The sequence below is a fragment of the Ursus arctos genome, unplaced genomic scaffold (genome assembly GCF_023065955.2).
Source record: "Ursus arctos isolate Adak ecotype North America unplaced genomic scaffold, UrsArc2.0 scaffold_16, whole genome shotgun sequence".
Lineage (NCBI taxonomy): Eukaryota > Metazoa > Chordata > Mammalia > Carnivora > Ursidae > Ursus > Ursus arctos.
The window spans coordinates 50798423-50825622 of NW_026622830.1; the positions used below are offsets into that span (position 1 = coordinate 50798423).

The following is a 27200-nucleotide window of genomic DNA, read 5'->3' on the forward strand; positions in this document are numbered from 1 at the left end:
CAAGAATCATCCGTGGGGGCGCCAAACGATCAGTTTAAAAGCTCAAAAGGTCACAGAGCCTCAAATATTTCCCTACAGATTTCCTCATTCATTACAAAGGATAAATGCTAATTTTAGAGAGCAGACACTAGGCAGATGCCGCCCTAACTTGATCACCTGAGATCAGTAATTCTCAAATTTTAGAATACATCAAAATCATTTTTTGGGCTTGTTAAAAACATAGACTCAAGCCCTAAGTTTCTGACTTAGCAGGTCAGGAGTAGGGTCCAAGAATCTGCAGCCCCACAAATTCCTAGATGTTAACCTCACCAGTAACAGAACAAGCCGGTATCATGTGCCATCCTGAGACGAATAATGGATATGAGAAATGATACGATGCCCTGAGAAAGGCACAGCACCACTTCTCTGATAGCCTGGCCCCCAAAATGCGTAATCTGAGTTTAATCATGAGAAAACATCACAGGAACCCAAACGGAACAAAGACCTACAAAACAATTAGAACAGTCTCCATGATGTTCTCGAGAAAGGCTGAGAAACATATCCAGACTAAAAAGACCATAGAAACATCAATAAATACCACATGTAATTCTAGACTGGGTCCTGTATGGGGGGGAAACTACTGTAATTAACAGAGCAACTGTGAATATGGACTGTAAACTACAGAATGGCCCATGTTAAATTTGCCAATTTGATAACTATACTGATTATTTTGGGCTATGTAAAAAGTCCTTGTTTTTTTTTTTAAGATTTTATTTATTTATTTGACAGAGAGAGACAGCGAGAGAGAGAACACAAGCAGGGGGAGTGTGAGGAGAGAAGCAGGCTCCCAGCAGAGCAGACAGCCCGATGCAGGGCTCGATCCCTAGACCCTGGGATCATCACCTGAGCCGAAGGCAGACGCTTAATGGCTGAGCCACCCAGGCGCCCCAAAAGTCCTTGTTCTTGGTAAATACTTATTGAAGTACCTAAGAGTAAAGGGAGTGAAGTGTGCAACTTACTCTCTTCCAGTGTGTGAAAATAAATGTGCCACGTGTACTTCTATATCCAGAGGTGGGGGGAGGGGGCCATGCAGGCAAATGTCACAAAATGTTAACAACTGGTCAATCTAGGTGAAGGGTATTTGGAAGTTGCCTATACTACTTACAACTTTTCCATAAAAACACACAAGGCTTCATTTTAAAACAACAACAACAACAAAAACAAGGAGTAGCAAATTAGAAAGGGTGGTGGAAGGGCGTTCAGAGGCTGCCCGCCACACAGCCTGATATTGAGGAAAATAGCAGAAGCGGGGCCACCACACGCTGAAAATGACAGGTGTTCGTACTGAGGATCCTGAGTCATCCAGAAAAGCCCCAAAGGAGTTTAATATCTTTTAGTACATTTTGTTTAAGATGACCCGTTAAGTACCCTTTTGAACCACAAGAGAAAACAAACACGGTTAAACACTTTTCAAACTTCATGCTTCACATCCGTTTTTCTTCTATTCTACAAATACAACTTCTCAGTGGAACAGCGAGTCACACTGTAAGCTGTTCGCAGACATCCCCCCACGCGGGCGGGCCGTCCAGCAGCACACACCGCTCACACTGGGACGCACACAGCGCCCCTGCGGTGGCACGGTGACAACTGCAGCAGGACAGCCACCTGGCGGACAGCAGCTGGAAAGGTCGCCAGTTGTAAGAAGCATCCCAGCAGGGGCCAAACCCTCAAAACCAGTTAGCGCACAGATTCCCACAGCAAAACACAGGGACAGTCAGACGAGAACAAACGCAAGGCAGAACAGCCTACTCCTTCTGTTCCCAAACACGACGGTCACGGAGGCCGTTAGTGCATATTGACTACGTGATGACCATTCAGAGGACAAGGTTACCAGAGACAGTGAAGCCAGCGCCCAGACCCCAGAGCAGCGCACGGGATAAGCAAACATAAAGCAGCTCAGGAAGGGCCTCTTACACTGCATCTTACTGTATCAGATTCCATTATAACCACACACGGCAATATCCTCTGATCGCAAAATAAGGAAGATCTCATCATTTAAATGAATGGCCTTCTTATTGTCTATAGTCAAATTTTGATTTTTAAATGAAAAGTAAATACACAACTTTCCACTCTAATCCCCTTCCCTGCCCACTGTTGTGGCTTTGCTAAGAAGGGTTTATTAGGAAAAAATGCTGAACAACTGCTCTGCAGGGCATCGCAAAGCACCACATACTAATAACAAGCGACCCTCATACATACTGTGAAGAGACCTGACTCGCAACTACAATGAAGCCTTACGTTTAGTGAAGCTAACTTGTATTATTTTCTGTGTACATTCTTAGGTCTAGCGGTTTGAAATATAATCATACCCTACAGTTACAGCTGATTAAAGACACAGCTGAAGACTGTATAATTAAGTTTGTCATGAATCAAAGAAAACATTTTTTATTAATTTTTAAAGCTAGTAAAACTATTTTTCTCCACAGCTACAAGAGCTTGAACAACATGGAAGGAATCTTAAAATAATTTAACTGATAAAACATCTTTTATTTATGCTAATTACGTGACATCCATACTACATAACCATGTTATACAAAAACAAACCACATTATAAAGCCTTCAGATCGTGAATAAGAATATAAAAATCAACCAAAGACTCCAAGATCCTATGTTTTCACAAAGTGTCTGTGCTACAATCTATTTCATTTAAACTTTCAGGATACCTAATCCAGAAATATTAAATTTAATCCACCGGAAAGAAAAAGGGAGCTCAAGCGTGGGTATAAATGTGTGTGCCTCTGTGTGTGTGTAATACCTACGCGTGTGTATATACATAAGTCATCCACCTTTTTTTGGGTTTGGCTTATTGAGGTAAAATTTACATACAGTAAAACACTGTTCGCTGGGTTCTGACTGACACAGTCAGTGTATGACCACCATCACAGGGCAGACATGGCCTACTTCCATCACCCACGAAGCACCCTCACGCCCTCCTGTACTCAGTCCTCTCCTCCCCTAGCCTCAGCCCCCGGTAACCACTGATCCAATCTGTTCCCATAGTTTTGCCTTTATCCGAATGTTATCAGGGGGGAACCACAGTTGTACAGAGCTCTGTGTTTGCCCGTAACAGAACACTCTGGACGCGCTCCTGTTTTGCTGAGGATGTCAGCAGTCAGTGCCTCTGTGTTGCTGTACAAGGACTGCCCCACCGCACAGGTGCACCGCAACCTGTTCACGCATTTCCCACCTGACGGACCTCCGAGTTGTTCTCCATGTTCGGTAAATAGGAATAAAGCTGCTATAAGCAATCATATGCAGGCCTTTGTGTAGAGATAAATTTGCACGTCTCTTCGGTAAAGGCCTCCAGGTAGGACTGCTGGATCGTATGAAAAGTATATATTCAAGTTTATAAGAAACTGCCAAACTACTTTTTCAAAGTGGTTATAACCCTTTGCATCCCCACCAGCAAAGCGCGATGTACTTCTAGCTGTCCCACAGCCCTGCACCTGGGCACTGTCCCCTTCTGCTGCCTTGTTTTGTGGGAATGGGAGGCATTCTCACAGGACTGCAGCGCTACCCACTGCAGCTGTCACGGGCACTTCCCTAATGAGGGATGACGGGGAGCGTCTTTTTGTGTGCATGTTGTTATCTACAGGAAATGGATGAAGTATCTACTCAAAGCTTCTCACCATTTTTCCAGTTGAATTTTTTGCTGAGACACCTATCCTTTTAATAGACAGTTTATCAAAGAAGAAATGATGGAAAGTTTGTCTATTTTGTTAAAGCACTTAGAATTCATGAGCAGGAGACACAAATCTAACATGTTTCCTTGCCATCGCCACTCCCAACGCCCCACTTGCCCCTCCCCCCTGGCAGATAGCAACGATATGCCAAGGCAGGTAGAAAGAAAGAAACATCCTCTCTCCCCCTTAGTCAGAGTGTAAGAAGCACAGGAAAAGCTGCCTGCCTACTACTAGGGTCAGAAACAGACCTATTTTCCCATTTTTACTAGTATGGGATGAATCCATAATCTTTCTTCAGTATGAGCAGAAACACCAATGACGGGGAACCACGTGCAATGGTTGGCAACACTAGTGACAACTCATCCCGACGTGGCGGAAGCACGGCTGGCACGTGACAATACTGAGGGTCTGCAGACCGCTCGGTGGGCGGCAGCCCTCCCCCTCTCTATCACAGGCAGAGCCCGCACACAGGAGCACCACGTGCACTTCAGAGCAAGGGCTAAGCTTTCATGTCAAGGAACAGGAGAGCCTGCCACCACCACGTGGAGCCTCGGGCTGACTGTTACCTGGCTCCGGGCTCTCCTCTACAGCGTGGGGACAGTAATCACTACCTTGTTATTATAAACACTACACACAACTCAAAACACACGATGAATGACACACATAAACGGCAGGTATCACAATTCTGACGACTTCCCTCACGTAGAATTCCTGAATCACAAACGTAACTACTATTGGCAAGATAAAGGGTGTCCTGCGCAAAGCCTGGAGCATAAAGCAGAAGCTTCAGGAAGCAGGTAACATTTGTACACGGCGGACCCACTGAACTAAACACAGGCTCCTGACCGTCCATGAGAATAGCCAGGCACCCACATAAAAGGTGCAGCACATTTACGTAAAAGGTGCCCTGCAGTTGGCAGTCCTGAAAGGCACTTACGGACTTTATTTCCTATAATCCCGCCTCAGCATTTCAAACTGCGCGATGCTTCTTCTCAAAAGAAACCAATCCACTCACTCTTGGTTCTGCACCAACTCGTTCCCGAGTTCGCGACGGGCCTCCCTAACTGGGCCACGGAGACAGGGCTGCGCTTGCCCGCCTCCGCAACACCGCGGCCTCCCTGCACACCATCCTGCGCATCCAGCTAGACACAGAGCAGCCTCTGAAACGTCCTGTGGTCGCTCATCCTGCTCCCGCCTGACGACCGCAGCGGGGGGCTGCACTGGTCACTCCTGCACGATGACTGGCTGGGCCGCCTCAGTGACGGGATAGTCCATAAAGATGTTTCCATGAACAAATACATGGAATCAACAGTTTAAGATGATCTCTTCGATTTAAGTGTCTTGATATATCCTATGCGCACGTTTTAAGAAAATATTAAAATTTATGACAGGGGCCCCTGGCTGGCTCAGTCAGTAAAGTGTACAACTCTTGACCTCGGGGTTGTAAGTTTGAGCCCCTCACTGGGTGTACAGATTACTTAAAAAATAAAATCTTTCAAAAAATAAAAAATTTACGACAGATGTTTAACGATCTGAATGTCACATTTTCCATGGAAATCTATTTAAAGGTCTTAAAGGAAGAGTCAGTAACTAAGTTAACATGTACCACCTAGCGAGGCGCCACAATACAGGCTTTGTAGGTTAACAAAAAGTAACCGATCTCGTCCCGCTCTGCTTTTTCTCACCTTCTCCACCTGGAATGCCTTTCCCCAACTACCGCGAGCCCCACTCACCATGCCCGGACCTGCTCCCTCAGGAGGACACCGTCCCCCTCCCTCTGAGCTCCCCATCACTGTCTTCCCCATCACGATTCTCTACCTGGTCTCGCCTAGTCCTGCAGGATCTGCCCTACGCACCTCAACCCTGCTACCATGGGAGAGTAACCTGTCCAGCATGCAAGAAAACAGATGTCCCTGGGGGTGAAGACAGAAGGAATACACATGAGCAGATGGCAAATTTTATTAAGAGGCCTTACTGTCAGGGAGAGTGAGAACTCTTAAGAATATCAAGCAAACAGAAAAAAAAAAAAAGTGGCAACTGTTAAGCTCAAGAAAACAGGAAAACAAAAAGTTGAACTAAAAGGGAATATAATCATGCTACATTCACCAGCTCAATAGTGAGCAACATTAACAAAGTCAAAACAATTCACCAAATTATGGCTCTAAACAAAATTTGTGCTACAAATGTGGGGGAAGATGGGAGTTCAAAATGTAACTTTGTCTAAAAGTGACGCATCGATGGCCCTGCCTCTACATAGATATTGCTGGGAACCGTGGACAGAAATACTAAAAGAAACAGATAAGCAGGATTCCAGGCAGCTCTGGGAGGTGGATGGTGGAGGCAGGACAGGAGCCCGCTGGGTTCTGCATGAATCATTCAACACTCTTTTACTTTTGAACACATGCACCTACCACCCTCTGATAGAAGTGAAATTTCTAAGTAAGAAAAAGAAACAGAATCTCTAACAGAAGCACTTCCAGCAGGACATAAGCGTTTTCCTACAACTTTTCAACCACGCTACCCCCTTTCCCCCTTCAACAGTGTCTCTCCACCCTCAGGACACAGGGCGGCTAAGGACAGCGTGCATGGCCTGAGACCTGGCATCAGCCTGCCGGCTCCATACTCTTGAGAAAGCTACTGTAAGCTCTGAACCTGACCTTTCCCCGCCCGTGACATGAAGACACCACCACGGACCTCAGGGACCCGGCTGCGTTGCTCTGCACCCAGACGGCGAGTAAGTGTGAGGATGACCGTACTCCCTGGACCTAAGTCACCCAGATGCAATCTGTCTCACTACCCTCTCCCCCTTCACACCACCGTCCAGGCGGGCTTTCATTCTGACCACGCCCCCACACTGCGCCGAGCACTTGCCAGAGTGTCCTCCAAGTCGCCACACCCGAAGGCCAAACCTCAGTCCTCATCATGACCTTTCCTGACACTTCAGAGAGTTGATCACATCCTCCTCCTGGACACTTCTTCCCTTCTTCCCATGGTGCCAGTGCTTGTGGTCTTCTTCACACCTGCTCTGTGCCAAACACTGCTCATGTTCATCCTTGAGCACTCGATGGCAGAGTGACCCGAGGCTCAGGCTTGCTTGTCTTCTCTGTGCTCACTCCCTCGGTGACCACAGACCGTCACTGCGTTTTCATGGCCACTTCCAGCTCAGACTTCTCTTCCAAGCTCCAAATGCCTATTTACAACTGCCTACATGACATCTCTACTTGGATCCCGAACAGAATCACAAACTTAAAATGCCTACAGTGAGCTCCCCATCTGCCCCTCTAAACCAAGTTCCACCCACAGCCTTCCCCCCATCTAGTTGCCCAAGCCAAGAGCCTTCTAGTCAACTCAACTCCTCCCTTTGCCCTCACACCCCTTATCCAATCTGTCAGCAAATCCTACTGGTTCTGCCTTTGAAATACATCCAAGGCCCAACTGCTTCTCACCACCTCGTTTTCCTGCTCCAATCCCAGCCTCCGCTGCTGCTCACCTGGTTCCCTGAACAGCGTGCCGACAATCTCCTGGCTGTCCTCTACTCTCCCCCACCCTCCAACCCCCACCACCAGTGTCTATTCCCAACACACTAGCCTTTCAAACCTCAGCCGAATCTCAGGGCTCAACACTGAGGGAGGGACAGCTGCCCTCCGGAGCCGACAGCCAGCACCGCCTTACCCTAGCGACTCTTTGTTTAGACAAACAGCCCCAGAACCTCACAGTTCAATCTATGTCGATTGTTCTCAGCTGCCCTGACGCTAAATAACCTATCTTTATTCTCCAAATGGGGGGTTTCAGATAGGTCTCCGGGCAACCTTCCTTTCTGTCTACTGCCTCCCCACACCCCATTAACCCTGAAAATAATCTCCATACATATTTCAGCAATTCAACTCCTCCAAAACTTTGCTTTGCTTTCCTAGAATTCTGATTGTAAAACACCTCCATCCCAAGTTCTGCCTTAAGAATGCAACACCCCAAAACAAATCAGGAACCAAGAACCTGATCCATCCTGCAGGGGCTTAAGTGGACCAGGGCACTCAGGTACATCAAGGGCCCCGGATCTCAGAGGAACACCATTAAGTCGATGCTGTACAAAGCCAGGCTTACTCGTGTGGCCTCACCAGTTGTCCAGAATTGGGGGAAACAATTATAGAAACACTGGTTATAAGGTATTTTTCCTGGGTTTACATATTTTCAAACAGGGGTGGAGGGGAGGGGAGGGCCAAACTAGAAGCAGCAGATTATATCCCGGTGCTCAAAGTTCCAGTGAGCCAAGAATGGGCTCTCAGTTCCCTGTCAGGCCTTCGTTCTGCTGCACATCACATTAAGAAGAAAAATTTTGTGTAATTTCTGCTAAATATGAAACTGTCTTGGGCTCTACCATGACGAACGATTTTTAATAGCTAATGCTGATGAAAAGTTATACTTGATATTCTCCCTCTTGTTTGGATCCACTAAGAAAAGAGAACTTATTTTGTGGCAAGCATTAAACACTACTTCATCCAGCATTTAGTGAAAACTACCCATGGGTCAAGCAGAAAACATGCAGAAACGAAATAACAAAATCTTTGCCCTTAAAGATGCAGAAACAGACTTGTACCCAATAAATATAGCCCACTGTTACAGGAAGAAACATCGAAATGTGCAGGGAGGGTGGGGAGGAGACAAGGGATGTAAACAGCTGGGCATGGCCTTCTCCAAAAGACAGCAGAGTCACACCTGGCACAGCACACAGAACAGGTGCCTCTCGTAGCCAAGAAAGGGTAGAAGGAATCAGAGAAAAGGAGCAAGACTTCCAGGCCTTACTTGGAAACTGAAACTTCGTGACACAATTTTCCTTCCCTTCCCTAATACCTAATCCTGGCAGAAACAAAAGTGGGTTTGGAGGAGAAAGGAGAACAAAGGAGGAAAGTGAACTGACCCCCAGAAGGAAATGGAAAAACAATCCAGGGTTCTGCCCCTTGGACATCTAAGACAAAGACACTTACCAAAGTCAAATTCAACGTAATTATAATGATTCTGAATTCTGAATCCATGAAGTCTAAGTTTATGGGGCTTTTACACCAAAGCAATGTATTGCTAAAATCTTACCAATGCTAATACCACAAGACAGATTGATGAATCTTCTATCAACGATCTGTCCTCGATTTACCACTAGGCCTACCAGAAAGAGCAGTCTTTGGAAATAAGACAAACTGGAATAGAATCTCAATTCTATAACCTCCCAACTGTGGAGTGCAGCACAAGTGCCAAGGTTACAAATTAACAAATCACAAATAACCCAATCTCTGGGGCTTAGTTTTCCTCTCATTAAAGTGGGGGAACTGCCACCGAATAGCAATTGCTAACATTTGTGAAAGCTGAGCACATTTCACATTTCTTACGGCATCCACCACAACCCTGGGAGAGCACCCTTTGTCAGAGGAAAGAGCTAGGTTTAAGTAGTCAGTGAAGAGTTGGCATGGAGAGAGAGCTAGGTTTCGGTAGTTAGTGAAGAGTTAGTAAGTAAGCAGCCAAGCCAACATCTGAATCCAGAGCCCGTAAGAATAAAACACGAGTAAAAAGCACAGGCTCCAAAGCCATACTGAGTCTGAATCCCAGCTTTGCTTTTTACTAACTTAGTAACCTTTAACCTCTGTTTCAGTTATGCAAATGTGAAACAGGGGCGAAGGGTAGCCTCATTCAGGGGATTACTGCCAGAGACTCACTGAGGAGCTGGATGGCCCAGGGCTGACCCTGTTGGGGCACTCTTCTAGGGCACATGCTGCTACTGTCACAACTATCAGGGACAGGACTGTCATCCTGCCTGCCTCTCTCCACACATAAAAGGCACTAAACAACTAATATTTCTTCCCTCACCTACTCTGCAAAATCAACTAGCTTTTATTTGTTTCTAGTATACGTCAAAGAAACCTTAAGACAGATGAAAGAAAAATCAAAACAAAAGAAAAAACCAAAACACAAATGTAGCAAGAGAATTATACTCACAGTTCTGAAGGCCACGATAACTCTGTGAAGAAATCAAACGTGGGTTCAAAGGAAATGCTCCCGGTTTCTCTTTCCTCTTTCCATAGTCCTCAGAGAACCTGACAAGGAGAGACAACATGCGCATTAAAACCCCCTTCCTTTCACTTCTTGAAGCTCTACTGAACTCACCCCTCAGCCAGTTCCATCACCTCCCACGCAAGCCTACTGGGCAATGCCTGGGATGAGGGGTGAGAAGAGGGCACCACGTCCCTGTCTTCAAACCTATTTCTACTTAAGAAACACACAGGAAGGAGCGCCTGGGTGGCTCAGTCGTTAAGCGTGTGCCTTCGGCTCAGGGCGTGATCCCAGAGTCCTGGGATCGAGCCCCACCTCAGGCTCCTACGCTGGGAGCCTGCTTCTTCCTCTCCCACTCCCCCTGCCTGTGTCTCCTCTCTCACTGGTATCTCTCTCTGTCAAATAAATAAATAAAATCTTAAAAAAAAAAAAAGAAAAGAAAAGAAATACATGTGTAGCAACTGGAACTATTCAAACATATCAAAAATCATAAATTAACAGGGTGTGGTTGGCTAATAAGTGCACGATACAATGACAGAGTATAGACATCTGTTCCACTGCCTTCCATCAAAACTATACTAAAGAGATATTTTTTAAAAATGTTCTAAACAGGGGCGCCTGGGTGGCTCAGTCTGTTAAGCATCTGCCTTCAGCTCAGGTCATGATCTCAGGGTCCAGGGATGGAGCCCCAGGTCAGGCTCCCTGCTCAACAGGGAGTCTGCTTCTCTCTCTTCCTCTGCCCCTCCCCGTTTGTGCTCTCTGCTCTCTCTCCTGTGCATACACTCACTCCCTCAAATAAGTAAATAAATAAAATCTTTTTAAAAAATGTTTGAAACAGCACAGGGAGAACTGAAAGGAGAAAAAAGCCAAGATTTTTGAAGTACTGGGGAAATCTTCTAACATGGAAGATTGAGACCCAAACAAAAAAGTAAAAAGAAGAAACCTGGAGGAGACAGAAACTATAAAAGACTGAAGTAGAGTAAATGAGGCAGCAGGCCCAAGAAAGCCAGGTCCTAATTCAGCAGTGGAACACACGGAAACCACTTACACTTGCACAGCAGTGTCCTAGAAGACCAGAAGTGGCAGCAGCAGTGTAGACAGAACGGGGATAAAGAAGGCATAGCCCCAAATACAGAGGAGCCGGGGAAGGCCATGGAAGCTGAAACCAGAACCTCAACGCCAGGCACAACGTGACACCCCCTCACTCTGAAAGAAGATGGGAGGGGGCATTCCCCGGAAAAGTAGAGGCATCTATGGACTGAAGTCACCCTGCCCAGCTGCACTGAACAGAGCTGGACTTAATGACTGTATATACAGTGAACAGTGAATTCTCCAGCTCTCCTACAACAGACCACACACGCACACCGCTGGCTTCCAGATTCTGAAGTCAGAATTGTGCCGGAAAGAGACTGGAGAATATTTCTGGGGAATCTGATCAGCTCCAAAAGACAGATCTAAAGATACTAACCCTGGGGACCCCCAACACATGGCCCACCCAGAATACCCTGATGTAAAAGTCAAAGGGCCCCACCACGTCAGACAGGAGAAGGAAGGAAACAACCTAAAAGAAACAGAGACTATACAAACTATCAATAATATAAAGGTAAGACAACACTGCAATCAACAAAGAAAAACAGGATGTTCTTCTAGAAAAATAGAAAAAGAGCTCTTGGAAATCTAAAGAACCTTTCTGAAATCAGAAATAATAAACTAAAGAAAAGGTTAAGTCAAACTGAAGTCATCTCCCTGAACAGAGAATAAAGAGACCCCCCCCCCCAAAAAAAGGCAGAAAAGGAGGAGCAAAGGAAGGAAGAAGAAGAAGAAAAGGGTATTAAGATAATTACAACCTTTGCCCAGGACAGCCAAGTTCCGGATAATAAGACTTCCAGAAAAACAAAATAAGGAAAAGCAAGAGAGAAAACCTCAGCACAGTAATGCCAAAGAGTATTCCCAGAACTAAAAACTCCCAGTTGCCAGAATGAAGGGACCCGCTGAATATGCAGCACAGTGGATGAAAACCGACCACACAAGGTACACCATCACGATATTTCAAAAGACTTGGACAAATTGTAAAACTCCTACAAGCGTCTAAAGATGGGAGGGGAAACAAGTTACATACAAAGGAAAAATGAGAATAGCTTCTGAATTCTAAAACAGTAACATGAAAACAAGAAGGCAATGGAGCAATCTTTGAATTTATGAACAAAAATGAATTCTAATACAGAACTCTATACCCAGCGAAACCATCAATCAAGTTTCAATCATGCATGGTCCCAAAAGGTTGGCCTCCTAAGCATCCTATGTCAGAAAGCCCCTGGAGAAAGTCTTCCACCAAAACACGAGCATCAACAAAAAATGAGCAAGGCATGAGCTTCCATTAGAAGGGATAAGGGAATCCCCAGGACGACGATGAAGGGAGATTCCAGAATGGTGGCTGTGTACCAGGAGAGAGGGAAACAAGTCCAAGCCGGAGCAGTGTTGCTCAAGAGGAGGGCATGCTGAAGGCTGTCTTCAACTTGTCCAAAAACACTGTACTATCTTTTTAAAGTAATTAACGCCACCAAAAGGAAGAAGTCAGTGAAGAAAGACAAAGACAAGAGTTGCCACAAACATAAAATCCAACTCTGGACAAAAGCCAAACGATGAGAACAAAGGAACATCCAGGGACAACACAAGAAAAGACCAAAGGAGCAAGCAGCTCAGAAAAGAAGAGAACGGAGATCTCCAGGAAACTGTCTGCCAGAAATCAAATGTGAAGAGATGAGTCTGTATGACCATGAAGAAAAATTACTAAGAGGCTACTGGAAGGTATGGGGAAAATAGGTCTGGGGTAGGGGGTAATTACAATAGGTATAAAAAGGGTTAAGAATGTGGGGGACTGAAGAAAGATGAGTACCTGTCATAATGCCCTGGGCGCACCTCTATCACAGGACTTACCCACTGTACCATCATCACTGACCGACTTCTCTGTCTCCCTCCCTCGGCTGCAAAGACCTTTGGAGAGGATCATTTCTCATCCAGTTATCACCCTGCAGAGTCCAGTACAACGCCTGCTACAAGAGTATACACAAAAGCAAAGGTTTTTTTTTATTTTTTTGCATTTATTTGGTTACTGAGTATCTACTACACATACCTGCTATCCTTCCGGAGAACTAAAATTCAAAGACATATGGGCCTTGCTTGCCTTTAAAGAGTTACAACTTTTTTTCACACCTGAGAAAACAAATATTTCTCCTATATCCTCATTCTCCCCAAAAGATGAAAAGTTCACCAGGGGCTTATAGAACTTTAATAGTCTGGCTATCACTAATGGATATGGAACCCAAGACCTGATGACACTTGCTTGACATTGTACGCATTGCGTAATATGAAAAGAGTGCCGGCTTGGGTATCAGGACACCAGCTTTCTAGTACTTTAGAATTACTCCTTTTGAAGAAGAGAAAATCCCAACATTCTACCTAAGAATCCCAGCGTTGGTCGTCTTAAGTACAGATCCCCAAATCCTTACACCGCCTTCCTTGAATGTATTTCAACCAGTTCCCATAATTACTACATTACTATTATCTTAGTCTCACTGCCAAAAACCCAGCTGCAGGCTAACTATGCAAGAATGAGACACTGTTGAAATGACTTTAAAAAAATTTCTTTTTACCCTTAGTGCATTAAGCTAAATCCTCCAATTAAATAAAACCAAGTAACACACACACACACTCCTCCTCCTGAGAAAAGAAAGGAAAGGAGAGAGAAAGAAACAGCAAGTCCTTCTTCCACCTAAGCCAGCAGCAGAGCTGGGGGCTGGGTTGGGAAGAGGGGTAAACTTGGAGGCACAATGAATCAACGAGGTCTCCGGGGCTTTCGCCCCGAAAACCACAGGGCCACAGCAAGTTGCGCGCCAGCTGCGGGGAAGGAGCCCGCGCGGACCCGGGTGCGAAGCCCGCCCTTTCCTGAGGGCCAGTGAGTCCCCATATAGGGTCAGGGCTATTCCCCCGCCCCCCCTCCAGGTCCCCAAGGATTTCCCTCTTCCTCCTCCTTCCTCTCTCCCCCCTTTTGTTTTTGAGGCAATTGGCCGGCTCCCAAGGAAGCCTGCTGGCCTCCCCAAGCCTCCGGCCTCCCTGTGCGCTCCGGCCTCGAGCCCCTCCGTCTCTCCGAGACCCCCGAATCCACCAACCTCCCCATCTTTCACGAACCCCCCCAGGCCTTCTCATGTCCCCCAAACCTCCCCGTTTACCCGAGCCCCCGGCCTCCCCTCGTCCCCAGGCCTGCCAGAGCCCACCGACCTCCCCACAAGTCCGTCCTCCACCCAGCGCCGTTCTCCCAGAACCCGCCCCCTCGTCCCCCTTCCCTGGCCTCTCGTGTCCCCCCCGTCCTCCCGGAGACCCCCCAGTCCGCCCCACATCTCCCGACCCGCCCGCGCCCCGGTCCTCCCCACAGCGCCGTCCTCCCGGGGCCCCCTCCCTCGTCCTCCCCACTTCACCAGCCTCCCCACATCCTCGGCCTCCCGAGCCCCGCGCGGGAGGGGCCCGTCTCCGCCATATCCGCCGCGCGGACCGGCTGGTTGGCCCCGCTAGGCTCTGCCAACCCCCAGCTCCAGGAGCCGGCCCGCCCGCCCGCGTCCCGGCCCCCTCCCCAGGCCCGCACTCACTCAGACCGCGCGGGGCGCCGGGAGGCGAGGGCAGACCACTCCGAGGCGGCGCCGCGAACCGACAGGCGGTGCTCCCTCCCACGCCTCACGCCGCGGGCGCACAGCGGTCCCTGCGGCGGCGGCGGCGGCGGCGGCGGCGGGCTGGCGGCGGCGGCGGGCTGGCGGCGGCGGCGGCGGCGGCGGCGGGCTGGCGGCGGCGGCGGCGGCGGGCTGGCGGCGGCGGCGGCGGCGGGGGGATTGCGCCCTCAGGGCGTGCTGCGTCGGCGCAGGTCGCGCATGCGCGGCGACCGGCTGAGGCGGGCTTCACCGCCAAGGCGCGCGCCCGGCCGCGTCCCCGCGCCGAGCTTCCGCCCCCCCCGCCCAGGACCGGGCATGCGCCCGGCGCTCCGCGCATGCCCAGCAAGCCACAGGGCTACGCTCCCGAGACCGCGCCGGACAGTCGCGCCGGGCATTCAGGACTGCGAGGGACTGAGCGCGCATGTGGTGGCCGAGTCCGGGGAAGCCTCGGCGGGGGCCGGGAGGGGCGGCCCGCCGAACTGAGGTCCCGGGGCTCCCACCGGCGGCACTCTGGGCCGGCGGGGTTGGACCGATCTCGGGGAAGCCCTCCCACCCGCTGCCCTGCCCCGCACAGCCCGGACGCGGCCCCTTTGCAGGGCCGCCCTAGCCCGCCGCCCTGCAGCCCAGCCCCAGGGCCGGAACCCGCGCAGTCGCGCCCCGCAGTGGGCCGGGGCCTGGCCCGAGTCCTCACGCGTGTCTTCGCCAGACTTCCTGCCCACCCCGAGGAGTTAGGTGTCCCGGGCCCCTCTGCACACAGGAGAGTGAGGCTCAGGGGTGTGTTCCGTGGCATCACAGCTAATGCTGGGCTGTACTTAGATTGGAACCTGGAAGACGGCCTGAAAGAGGCTGTGGGAGGCGGCTGGAGGTAGACAGATGTGGGGCCTGCGCGCTGGTCTCGGGGCTGGAGACAGAAGAGGAGGACCCCGGGGATCTGGGAGTCACCAGCCGAGGGCAGCTGAGCAGACCCAGGACACCAAGTGGAAGGGGCAAAAATGCACTCGTCCAGGGGCTTCTTCAGGCATCCTTAGGAGCCTGGCGTTTGTTCTTTAGGCCGCAGGCAGCCTGGGGAGGGTTTCAAGCAGGAAGTAATACCTGATTTGTGTTCTTTAAAAAAAAAAAAATGACAACCTTGCGGTAGGAAATGAAACCAGAGGCAGGGCAACTTTCATCTTTATGGTGTCACTTTGATCCTCACCACAAGCCAGGAGGCAGGTTAGGGCCACACTCCTTTTCAAAGGTGAACTCCTGAAGCCCAAGAAGGTAACCCAACGTTCTGTCCTCAGAAGGTATCATTTGACTCTAGTTGTAACAGAAGCAGGTAAAATAAAACAATTTTGCTTAGCAAGAGTTTTACTATATATGTTTTTGTTGTTCTTTAATGAAATGTGTTACGGTTATTTGTAGAATTTTTTTAACTCCATCCAAGTTTCCAAGGAAATGTGTCTCTGAATGTGAGCCCCAGGGCCTTGGTCCCCAGAGTTTGCTCCACCTGGAACTCTCCTCCCTCTGGAGTGTCTCACTCCCTGCTAGAAAGTTAGCAGGGGCTTCACTGAGGAGGAGACCTTTGAGCTGGGTCTTCAGGTATGAGTAGGAGTTTTCTAGGTGGAAATGACTGCAGGAATACTAACAGCTAGATCCTCATTTCTTTCCCTACCCCATTTCACTTAACTCTCAGAACAACCCCGTGATTCAGACTCCATTAGATCCCCAGCACTGAAACAAGGACACTGAGGCCAAAGGATCTCAAGTAATTTGACTAAGGTGATGAAGCAAATGATGGATGAATCCAGGATTTGGACTCCTATCTGTTGGCTTCCAAAGCTGGGGTGCTTGGCCTCTAGGCCACCCTGTCTCGTGTGCAGAAGTATCGTGTTTGTTTGCTTTAGTCTGTTGTTTGACTTGTGTCTGGAGTGTTTATTTGAGGAAGACAAGTAGTCGAGCACCCTTAATTGTAATGTTCCCAATCCTAAAATATATCTGTATTTGTATATAGATACTGCAGATTTTAGATATAGATATAGACACAGATGTAGCTATATAGGTATATATCGATATATACATATCGATATATATGACATAATTCTGCCAATGAGAACTTACAAAGCAGTAATAGGTGTCTTGAACTGAAATCTTACCTGACTTGAGCAGCGCAGCACAGCGCCACCCAGAATACGGGTGTGCATACTGCCACCTAGTGGCAGCCTATAAGAATTACAGGGACTGTGTGATAGAAAAGGTTTTACAGAATGCGGGGACTGAAAACCTGAAGTTATAAGAGAACGGGAAACATGGGACCCTGGCATTAAGTTGTTCAATAAATATTTGTCGATGAATAGATCATCGCCAGCCGCTTTTGATTCACGATCTCCACAATGTCCTTTCCCCCTCATTTTAAAAGTAAAATAGTTTTCCCTTGATTTTAGAAATTAAAAAGAAAAATAGCAGTCATCACTGGCTTTAGTACTCAGTACTCAGTTTCCAGAATGAATTCTGGTTAATGATCTTAATGCTTTCTTTCCATCTTACTTTTTAAGAAAAAAAACCATTAAAACAAAATAAAAGTGCTACCTGCTCATAACAAAGAATTCACAACATGCCCAAAATCCCCAAGATGGAATTGAGAACCCAGCCCCGGTCCCACCTGCCAGAAATAACCACTGGCATTAGGTGAACATCATTTCGGGGGACTTACATGCAAATACACAAACAGAAGGATGGGTGAGGAACAGATAGGTAGAAAGACTTACAAAACCAGAAGAATCATATATTGGTACTATTTTTATGTAATTGTACTTGAATTTAACAAAGGAAAAAGAAAGGGAAGCTAATGGAATTGCTGGATTCATATGAATAGTTCTTCTAGACAAGAGAGGTTTTCAATAAAACATCCCTTCAAGTTTAAGAGAAGAGACCGTGGGGACATTAAAAGGTTGACATCATTATGATTTTTCACAAAGACATATGATCATTGTTGTTGTATAGACTGACTTCTTGCTGTGAAACATGAGCTCCCTGGCCCAGCCACACTGGCACCAGCATGCGGTTTTGAGGATACAGAAGTCCTTTCATACCAGCTGGTAAATATCGGCTGCTGGACTCTGTCCACAGTGCTCTGCTCCCCAGCTACCCCGATCCACAGCCAGGAGCAGCTCCAACCCCATCTCCCCAGGATCCAGGGCTACAGGGAAAATGGGACCCTGGACCTTTCCCCAGGACCGCCTTCCACACCCCCTCTTCAAGCAGAGCGGCCCAGTTTTTATCCGTTGTATAGACTAGGCACCCACACAAGGCGTTGCTGGCAAAACGTATTCAGCACCCAAGGGGACTGAACACCACTGCTCAGGGTCAGTCCTCAGAGTCTTGCAGCTTTACAGTCCCCGGCCTCAGAGAATAGAGACCTTTCTGCCCAAGCATGCCTCGCTCATGAAGTCATCAGAGAACACGTCTGCAACCTGAGTGTAATTCCCTTGCACCCTAGCTGGCAGCAGACACAGCCCTTCCGCGTGGAAACTCCCCCATGATCCTGCTCCAAATAGGGTGAGGCAGGTGTGGAGCCCGGGCGCACCTGCAGGCAGCGGGAAGGGAGTGAGCTTTGCTCAGGGTCGGCTCCGCACCTGGCCCCGCGCCCAGGTCCTTGTGCTGAAGCTCTTCCCCCATCCCCTGAGGGATGCTTTCTCTCCCCACCCTCCACCCCTGCTTACAGGTGAGGACGCTAAGCTTGGAGGAGCACGTGCTTGCCTGAGACCCTCCTGTCCCCTCCAGGTACAGCCTGGACGTGAACTCGGGTCTGTCTCATGCCAAAGTCTGCTCTTTCAGGGTAGCCTCCGAGGACACCCCATGCTGTGTGGAGAGGGAAAGGAAGTCAGGAGCTGCCCCTGGAAGGGGCTGGGAGTGGGAGCTCGGAGGACAGCTTCATGCTCCCTTCTGGAGACAAAGCGCCTGAAACATGACTTGGTACCTTTGTGTCCCTGAGCGCAGCAGGGCCAGACCCTGGAAGCCCCTGAGCACATGAGCAAAGGGAGCACGAGGCCCCAGCCCACGCTGACAGACAGCAGGGGTGGTCTTGGGGTCAGAGTGACCTGGGTTGGAGGCCGGCTCTGCCCCTTATCCCTGGGGCCTCAGGCAGATCACTGTCCTCCCAAGCCTTTAGCCGGAACCTGTCATTCTCACATTTGCAATGACCCCAGCTACAGCAGTGGACACCAACCCCGGGAGTTGGTCAGAACCAGCTGGGAACTTCCAACCGTGGCCTGTGGGTCAGAATCCAGAGCCCAGGGGCGCCTGGGTGGCCCAGCCGGCTAAACGTCTGCCTTCGGCTCAGGTCACGATCCCAAAGTCCTGGGATCGAGTCCCACATCAGGCTCCTTGTTCCACAGGGAGCCTGCCTCTCCCTCTCCCTCTGCCTGCTGCTCCCCCTGCTTGTGCTCTCTTTCTCTCCGACAAATAAATAAAATCTTAAAAAAAAAAAAAAAAAAAAAAAAAACCCAAAGCTGTGTCCTTGGTGAGCAAGTTCACAGTCATTGGCCCAAAGGAAAATCTGCAAGCCCCTTGCCCAGCATCTAGGCATTTTGTGATTTTGGTTTCCACACCCATCCAGCCTGATCTCTTGCTAACCACCCTGCCCCACACTCGTGTCCCTTTTGCCCCAGACTCCTCCTGGCACCTCGGTCACATCCACATTGGAGCTCACACTCTCCTTGCTGCCTGGAACGTCCTTCCCCTACCCGCTTTCCTTCTGACAAACTCTTACTCGCTCTTCAAGGCCCCATTCGAAGGTCACCTCCTCTGTGAAGCCCTCCTTGACTACTCCCACAGCTATACTTCTACACCACATTCTTCGGTGGTATGGTGGGTACGTGGTCCTCGTACCTGTCTCCCTGTTAGACTGGCAGCTTTCAGGGGACATGGGCCTGACACAGAGTAGTGAAGGAATGAAGAAGCAAATTGATAAAAAATGCATGGCCACCTTTGGGTGAGGGGTCTAGCCCATAGGACATGTTCCCAAAGTGGGTTGAGGGCCAGGGAAGACAGATCTTCTGGGGCTTTGTCACAACTGCCCAGCAGTGTAGAAGTTTCCAGGGAAGGCAGAGGCCTTGGGGTCATCAGATATTTATTTTCTTTTCTTCAACAAATATGTATATAATCTATGCTCTTGGTAAAAATTCAGATAATCATGGAAGTGTGCAAAGCAAGCCATTCACACAGCCAGCCCTCCTCCCTACCCACAGAGGCCTGCTGGGGTATTTATTTTCAGTGGAAAGTTGGACTGGTTTCTCCCCACCTTGGGCCTGGAGCCCAGCGTGCAGGACTCGCCCTCAAGGGGACCGCTCGGGGCCCTCCGCCGCGTGCCCGCCTGCTGTCAGCCAGCCCCCCAGGTGAGGGCTTCTGAGCATAACCTGCTCCTGGTGGCTGGTGCCGGTCAGTCTGCCTGCGGCCGGCAGCCGTGCCCCCTGACCCTGTGCCCTCATCTCTAGCCCCTCAACCTAGCTGCCCGCGTCGTTGTGGGGGCTGCCGAGACCTGGACGAATGTTCATCCTTCCTGCCACCTCCTGCTTACCCTGAGGCTGGCTCAGAGTCAGGGCTGCCGGAGCTCCTGGTCCTGGACGGGTTGGGTGAGACTCCTGAACCCGACCAGAACCTGGGGTCCCTTCCTCCCGCCCGCCTCCCTCCCTTCCTTCCTCCTTCTCCTTCCAGCCCTCCCTTCCTCCCTCTCTTCCTTCCTCCCTCCCTCCCTCCTTCCTCCCTCCTTCCTTCCTTCCTTCCTCCCTCTCTTCCTTCCTTCCTTCCTTCCTTCCTTCCTTCCTTCCTTCCTTCTCTCCTTCCTCCCTCCTTCTCTCCCTCTCTCCCTCCCTCTCTCTCTCCCTCCCTCCTTCCCTCCTTCCTTCCTTCCCACACATTCTCTGAGCACCCACTCTTCTGTGGTGTGGAGAGAGCACCCACTCCCCCAGGAAGGAGACTCTCATAGGCCAGGAAGCTGACAGACCCCAAAGGGCGGAGATCTGTGTTGGGAAGCACGCGGACAGCCGGACCCACGTGCTGGGTCCAGTGCGAATGGGGGAGGATAACCAGGGGGACTGACATCTCATCAGCTCCCTCCTTCCTTCCCTTCTTCATCTGGAAGGGGACATTGCAACAATGAAGCAACATCTACTCATTTACTGAGCAGCAGCCTATCCCGGCCCTGGGGACACCGGGTAGAAAGGAGACCTCAGAGCCCCATGAAGACGCAGGGGGTGGAGGCAGGTGCAGAATGCAGGGGGACGTTTCCCAGTGGGGCTGGACATGAAGGGTGAGGAAGGGCTGCCCACATGGAGGGAACTGCATAGCCGAAGGCACAGAGGCAAGAGAGCAGCGGCTGGTAGGAGAGCTGCTGGCGGCCCTTCCCTGTGGGAAGGAGGGTCTGGAGCCCTCACTCTAGGAAGTCTTGGCCAGGCTGGGGTCCCCTGACTCATTTCCTGGCCCCTTGGGCTCTCTGACCTCCTTTGCTCCCGGCCGTGGCCGTGGGGGAGGAAGTGGCACGGGCCTCTGGCTGCGCAAAGGGCCACTTTGACATCAGAGAAAGGGAGTGAGGAAGGAGGGGGGGGGGCGAGCCTGTCTTTCTGGATGCAGCTCAGGAATCCTCTCCTCTTTCTTCTCCTCCGAAGCCATGGCAACCAGGCCCACAGCTGGGGGGAACTGCCTGCCCCAGAGCTGCTTAGCGGAGGGGGTAGGCTGGGGTGCAGGCCAGGAGAGGCCGCTCTGCTCTAGCCTCAGTTTTGGCGTCTGCAGTGTGGGGAGAGCGATGCAGTGTTGGCAGCACTGAACAGGGCCCCCCAGGGAGCAGATGCCCAGGCAGGATTGTGGGGCAAGTCTGTGCGGTAAGGGAGGGAGCCCGTAAGCATTCCGTGGTCCCTTTCCGTTATGCAAGGCCATCGGGGAGTCCTGCAGCCCAGTGGCCCATCAGAGGTGGCCTGCAACTCTCCCGGAGCTCGTGGCCCTCCCCAGCCTCAGTCTCTGCCCTGGAGCACCCAGAGGACACCGGGGCTGCGCCACGAGTGGGGAGCTGGGGTGGTGGCGGCCACCCGTAGCTGGGGATCTGAGTGGGGGTCTGGGGCCACCACACTGCACAAACCCTCCTCTGCCGAGGTACTGGGGCTTTGCTCTTTCCAGAACTCGGTGGAAGTGAGGAGGCGACAGGGAAGGAGGGGGCAGCCCTGTGTCTGGGTCCTGGGGCTGCACCACAAATGACCACCAAGTGGCTTAGAAAACAGGAAATACCCTCCCAGGGTCTGGAGGCTCTGAAGTCAAGGTGTCCCCGAGGCGGGCTCCCTGTGAGGCTCTGGGGGAGCATGCTTCCTGCTTCGTCCAGCTTTGGGGCCCCCAGGCCTCCCTGGCTTGTGGCCGCACCCCTCCGTCTCTGCCTCAGTCTCCATGTGGCCTCCTCCCGTGTCTCTGTGAGTCCCCCTTCCTCCTACAAGGACACCAGTCCCTAGAAATAGGGACCGCCCTGCTCCCACATGACCTCGTGTTAACTAATGCCATCTGCAAACACGCTTTTCCCGAATAAGGCCACATTCCGAGGTTCTGGGGGATCATGAATTTTGGGGGGACACTTCAACCCCCTCCAACCTGTTGGGCAGCCAGGGTGGGGGAGCTGGCAGGGGTGAAGCCAAGGTCCTGGGGAGGAGCACTCCCACGGGGATCCCAGAGGGTGGGGTGGGGCGGGGTTTCAGGGGATGGTGGGTCAGTGCTGGGGGAGAACCAGCAAAAGGAAGATGGGACTGAGCCAGGAGATGAGGGTCCCTGTTCCCCACTCTCCCCCCCAGCCACACTTACACACACACACGTGCATGCATGCAGGACAAGGTCATGTCCCTGTGTTTGCCTGCCATGGCTGAGGGTCCTGCTATCCCTCCAGGCTCCTCCTAGGACCCAGTGCCTGCAGAAAGTCCTGCCCAGCGACCCTGGGCCTTCCTGGGCTTGCCGCGGGCGCCTGGCTCCCTCAATGCCACCGGGCAGGAGGTGGGCGATGGGGTGAACCTCCCGTCTCAGCCGCACCCTGCCAGGGCCTCAGTCGCCCTCGTCAGTGAAACGGGGTGATGCTCTGCAGGGGGCTGCTGGGGGTGACTTCAGCATTGGGCCCGTGGGGGTGTCCCCTCCAAGGTGGGACAGGCCCTCTTTGTCCCAGGGGAATGGGGATGACGCAGGAGTGGGGGGCCCAGCTCCTGGGCTGAGGGCAGAGCCTTGGGAAAGTCCTGCACAGGGTGGGGGGGCCTTCCTGGTCCCTGGGCCTCCTGGGCTCTGTTGGCTGTCACCACAGCACCCCTCACACCTGCACACACACTCACACAGACCCTCGCTTGCTCTCACTCACAAGCACACACTTATTCTTACACACTCCTGCTCACATGCTCTGCTCCACACACCCACACTGACCCCTCCTGGCCGCCATTCACGCCAGACACTCCCCCTAGCGAGTGTGCAAACAGCATCTTCCAGGATGCCAGGTCTCCCTTCCCCCTCTCTGGGCTCCTCTCCCCTCCCTTCCACCCCTCTTTCTCCTCCCTCTCCTCTCCTTCTCCTGGCCTTCTCTCCCCTCTCCCCCCTCCCTCTCCCTCCCTTTTGCTCCCCCTCTCCTCTCCTCTCCCCTCCCACTCTCCCCTCCCTTCCTCCTCTCCTTCTCCCCTGCTTTCCCTCCCCTCCCTTCCCCTCCCCTCTTTTTCCTTTCTGTCTGGGCCTCCCTGCCCCAGTTTCTGGGTTGTCCCAGTGGAACTCAGAGAACAGGCAGTTCCAGGCCCATCCCACCACTTCCCTCCTCCTGCCCTTTCCTGGAAGCTTTGGAAACCAGAAGGAGGCCAGGACAGAGCAGGATGGAAGCCCAATGGAGCTGAGCATGGAGCTGGGCAGAGACACAGCCCAGCACACAGTGGGGCCTCAAGGGTCCAGCTTCTGTCCTCCAGACCCTTTTTGGACCTAGTTCATTTAGGGAGGAGGGGGGGACCCCACCTTCTAAGCAGGTGTCCCCACCCTCCCCACACGCAGCTCCTCCTGCACAGATGGCCCTCCCCTGGTCCAGGCTTACCTTTCAGGGATGATGTGACAACAGCTCCCCCACCATCCGTGTCTGCTGTTCAGCCTCTAGGCCCACAGCTGTCCTGTGGTTGGTGGGACAGCTTCCGGGTCCCTGAGACACTCTCTTTTGCTCCTGTGCAGGGATGGGGTGGCCTGGGTGAGGACGGCCTGTGGAAGCCCAGACCCAGGGCCCACTCCTGCACCCACCTCTGAGCCCCACTTTCCTGGCATATGGGGGCTGTGTCTGGATCGCACAAAATAGATGCTTGGCCCCCGGGGGCATTGTTCCTGAGCATACAACTTCATCTGACCGTGGAACCCGGCCCCAAGTCACAGGCAGGGAAGGGTCAGCTGCAAGACCCCATCTCGGCCCCTCCTTCCAGGACCGCACTGCCCCTGCCACCCCACTGCCTGTCTACACTGTTTTGTTTTGTTTAAGATTTTATTTATTTATTTGTCAGAGGGAGAGAGGGAGAGAGCACAAACAGGGAGAGCAGCAGGCAGAGGGAGAAGCAGGCTCCCCGCTGAGCAGAGAGCCCCATGTGGGGCTGGATCCCAGGACGCTGAGATCATGACCTGAGCCAAAGGCAGACGCTTAACTGACTGAGCCTCCCAGGTGCCCCTGCACTGTCATTAACACTAGCGCTAGTCACCGAGCACACAGACGTTCCACCCTCGTCATCCTCAGTTCCCAGGACTAGGTTTATTATCTCTCTTTTCCTACACAGGCTGGGGTCAGAGAGGCGAGGTCGGGGCGGGGGTGCCAACCTGGTTGGCCTCTCCCAGTCCCTCCACTGTGCCAAGTGTTCCAACCTCAGGGCCTTTGCACTGCTGTCTCCTCGCTAGAGCTCTGTTCCCCTTGCTATGTGCCTCAGCGACTCCTTGGTGTTCTTCCTATCTCAGCCTGAATGTCACCTCCTTGGAAAGCCCCTCCCCCACCCCCGCCCCCGCAGCCCCCTCACAGAATCCAGTGACCAGCCAGGAGGCACTTATAACAAGGAGCCCAATGTATCCAGGCATTCGCTGGTTTTCTGCCTGTCCCCTCTGCTGCCCGTAACTTCCCTGAGAGCAGGCACGAGGCGTCGCTTGTCACAGGGCCCAGCGCAGCATCTGACACACAGTAGGTGCACACGGAATAGATAGGACCTGCTGGGAACAGTGCTGAGGGCTTCCAGACCGTGGGTCTCTGGCCCTAGTGGGGCCAAAGGCTGTCTCCAGACTCCATCCCCTGGAGGGGACTGACTGGGTCAGGCCAAATGGCCTGGGCTGGGCTGGAGTGTCTGGGAAGGACAAAGCAGGTCACAGCATGTGGGGCAGAGCCAAGCTGCAAGGCCCAGGAGCTCATGAGCCAGTGGCCGGGCGGGGGGGGGGAGCGGGAAGGGCCCCAAAAGGGCTTGGTGGTTGGAGGCTGGGGCATGGGGCGCTATGGCACACGAACATTTGGGGTGGGACCCAGGGTCAACCCTATTTGCAGATTGTCCCCTCCCCTGGGCAGCTTATGGCTGGGCTCTGGCCAGCCTAGTCCAAATCCCCACCCCACCTCTTACTGACCATGTGCCTGAACGTCACGCCTCTTTGCTCAGCCTCCCCCAGCCCAGGGCCTGGAGACCGGGGGCTTTGGGGGGACCGAGGGACCCTCTCATGGGCCCAGCGAACACCAGACCAGTCCTAGATGCTCTCCGTCCTTGCCCAGACGTGTCAACCGAGAAGCAGCAGACCAAGGGGCGAAGGAAGGACCTCGCGGGGACTTAGTTCTGGTGTTTATACGGGGAAATGTAACATTGTGTCCAAATCAGCTGGTTCGGTTCAGACACCCGGGTCACAGAGCTTTTACTCTTATGCAGGGGCAGCCAGCCTCCACGCTGACCTCCAGTGTGCCCGCTCCCTGGGACTCACATCGTGAAGTGGCCTCCCGTCGGGGGCGGGCTGACCCATGTGACCCATGGGGGCGGCGGAAGCCAGCGGCGTGGCCTCCGTCTTGGCCCCGGACCGCTGCTGCAGGGGAGGCGCGCCGGGCCGTGGGGACGCTCGGGCGCATGTGGAGAGGCCCGCGTGGGGAGGACAGCCACGTGAGTGCGACAGCGTGGCCGAGGGCACGTCAGCCCAGTCCAGACTCCAGGTGAGAGACCTGGGGCAGAAGCAGCCGGCGGCTCAGTCCCGGACCCTGGGCCCTCGGAGGGAGGACGGGTGTTCACTGTGGGGACTCTGCTCCCCAGCAGAGCCGGCTGGCACACACGTTTGATAGCCTTTTCCTTCCAGGGCCCCCCGTTCTGAGAAAGCCGACCCTGAGCCGCTGTCTGGCAGGAGGCCCCCCTCGTGCCCCTGCTCTGAACAGGAGACTGCCGTCCTCCTTCCTTCTGATTGCAAGTGGATCAGAAGGGTGGCTCTGAACCCAGGAGCCAGGAGTAACCGGTTCAGGGGTGGCCGCTCTGCAGAGCCCGCAGTCTGACCTCAGGGAGCAGGGTCAGAGGAGGAACTGAGGCGCAGGTGTCATGTTGGGCTCGGCCGGGGCACCCGGGGTCCATCCTGTGTCAGCTCCCGGGGAGCCTGTGGAGGGATCTCAGAACTGTCTTTGGGGCAGCATTTACCCACTGGCTTCTCCCCTGGCTGAGTGGTCAGGGGTGGCTGCACGGGCATGACTGCTTGAGCGTGGAGCTGCCCCCAAGGGCCTCCCACCTGGGGAGAAACCTTGGGGAGGATGCAGGTGGGGTGTATCCCGGGCCCAGGCGAGGGGCCGGCGGGTGACACCCTGAGTGGGCGCCTGCCCAGAGCTGGTCACCCACCCCAGTGTGGCTGGCGTGGGGTGGGGCAGAGGAGATGTGGGTTGGCATCAGGACTGGTTCGATCCAGGGACCTGCAGGCCCCGCCCCCACACTGCTGTGGAACACATCCTGGCAAATGACCCTAGGACTCAGGTTTGCTCATTCTCCTTGCAGAAGCTCTCTTTTACACAACTCTGCTGAAAGAATGTGTTAAAATAGTTTGTACGGTAAAGTTAACACCGGGGGAACATTGCCCGGTGACTCCTCTCATGGTTTAGGTTAATTAAGTGATTTCAAATGCCTACTGTGGAGAAAGCACCTAAGTTTCCGCTTGTGAACCAACTCTGACCTCTTGGTAAATGGCGGCCTGAGTGTTGGGTTAAGAAGGCTCCTGCGGCTGTGCACAGGCTGTGTGGGAGAAGGGCTTCAGTCCTCATAAATGACAGGCACGGACAAGAGTGCAGCAGCCCCCCAGCCGTTTCCACACTGCGGTAGGCTGGATCAGGGTCCCCCAGGATAGCCAGGTCCTGATCCCCTAAACCCGTGAATATTACCTGCTCTGCGAAAGAGACTTTGCCGGTGTGATTCAGTTAAGGATCTTGAGATGGGAGGATTGCCCCGCGTTGTCTGGATGGGCCTTGAATGCAATCGCGAGTGTCGGAGAGGGAAGCGGGGTAGGAGTTGACAGGGGCAGAAGGCAGTGCTCACCCTGCTGGCGCTGAAGATGCAGGACGGCCCCGGGGAGGCAGGGAGGCAGCTCCCGACGCTGGAGAAGGCAGGGAACGGACTCCCCCCAGAGCCGCTGGAGCGCACATCCTACCAACACCTTGATTTTGGTCACTGGATCCGCGTGCAGACTTGTGGCCTCTGGAACAGTGAGAAAATGACCACAGTTGTTTTGGGCCACAGAGTCTGCAGGAGTTTGTTAC

At 52.4% G+C, this 27200-nt stretch overlaps 1 long non-coding RNA gene across 3 annotated transcripts in view; it reads right to left on the reverse strand.

Annotated features, from left to right (window-relative positions):
- Positions 1-14541, reverse strand: part of LOC123000543 (uncharacterized) — a 29434-nt gene extending 14893 nt beyond the window's left edge. Inside the window, exons 1-3 of one of the 3 annotated variants that reach the window (XR_008959483.1) lie at positions 14402-14541; positions 12696-12808; positions 9705-9802 (exon numbers count right to left, since the gene is read on the reverse strand). This is a non-coding gene — a long non-coding RNA (uncharacterized LOC123000543). Of the gene's footprint in view, positions 1-9704; positions 9803-12695; positions 12812-14401 lie in introns of all 3 variants that reach the window. The other 2 variants (XR_008959482.1, XR_007188566.2) reach the window with 2 other exon arrangements.
- Between the last annotated feature and the right edge of the window lie 12659 nt (positions 14542-27200).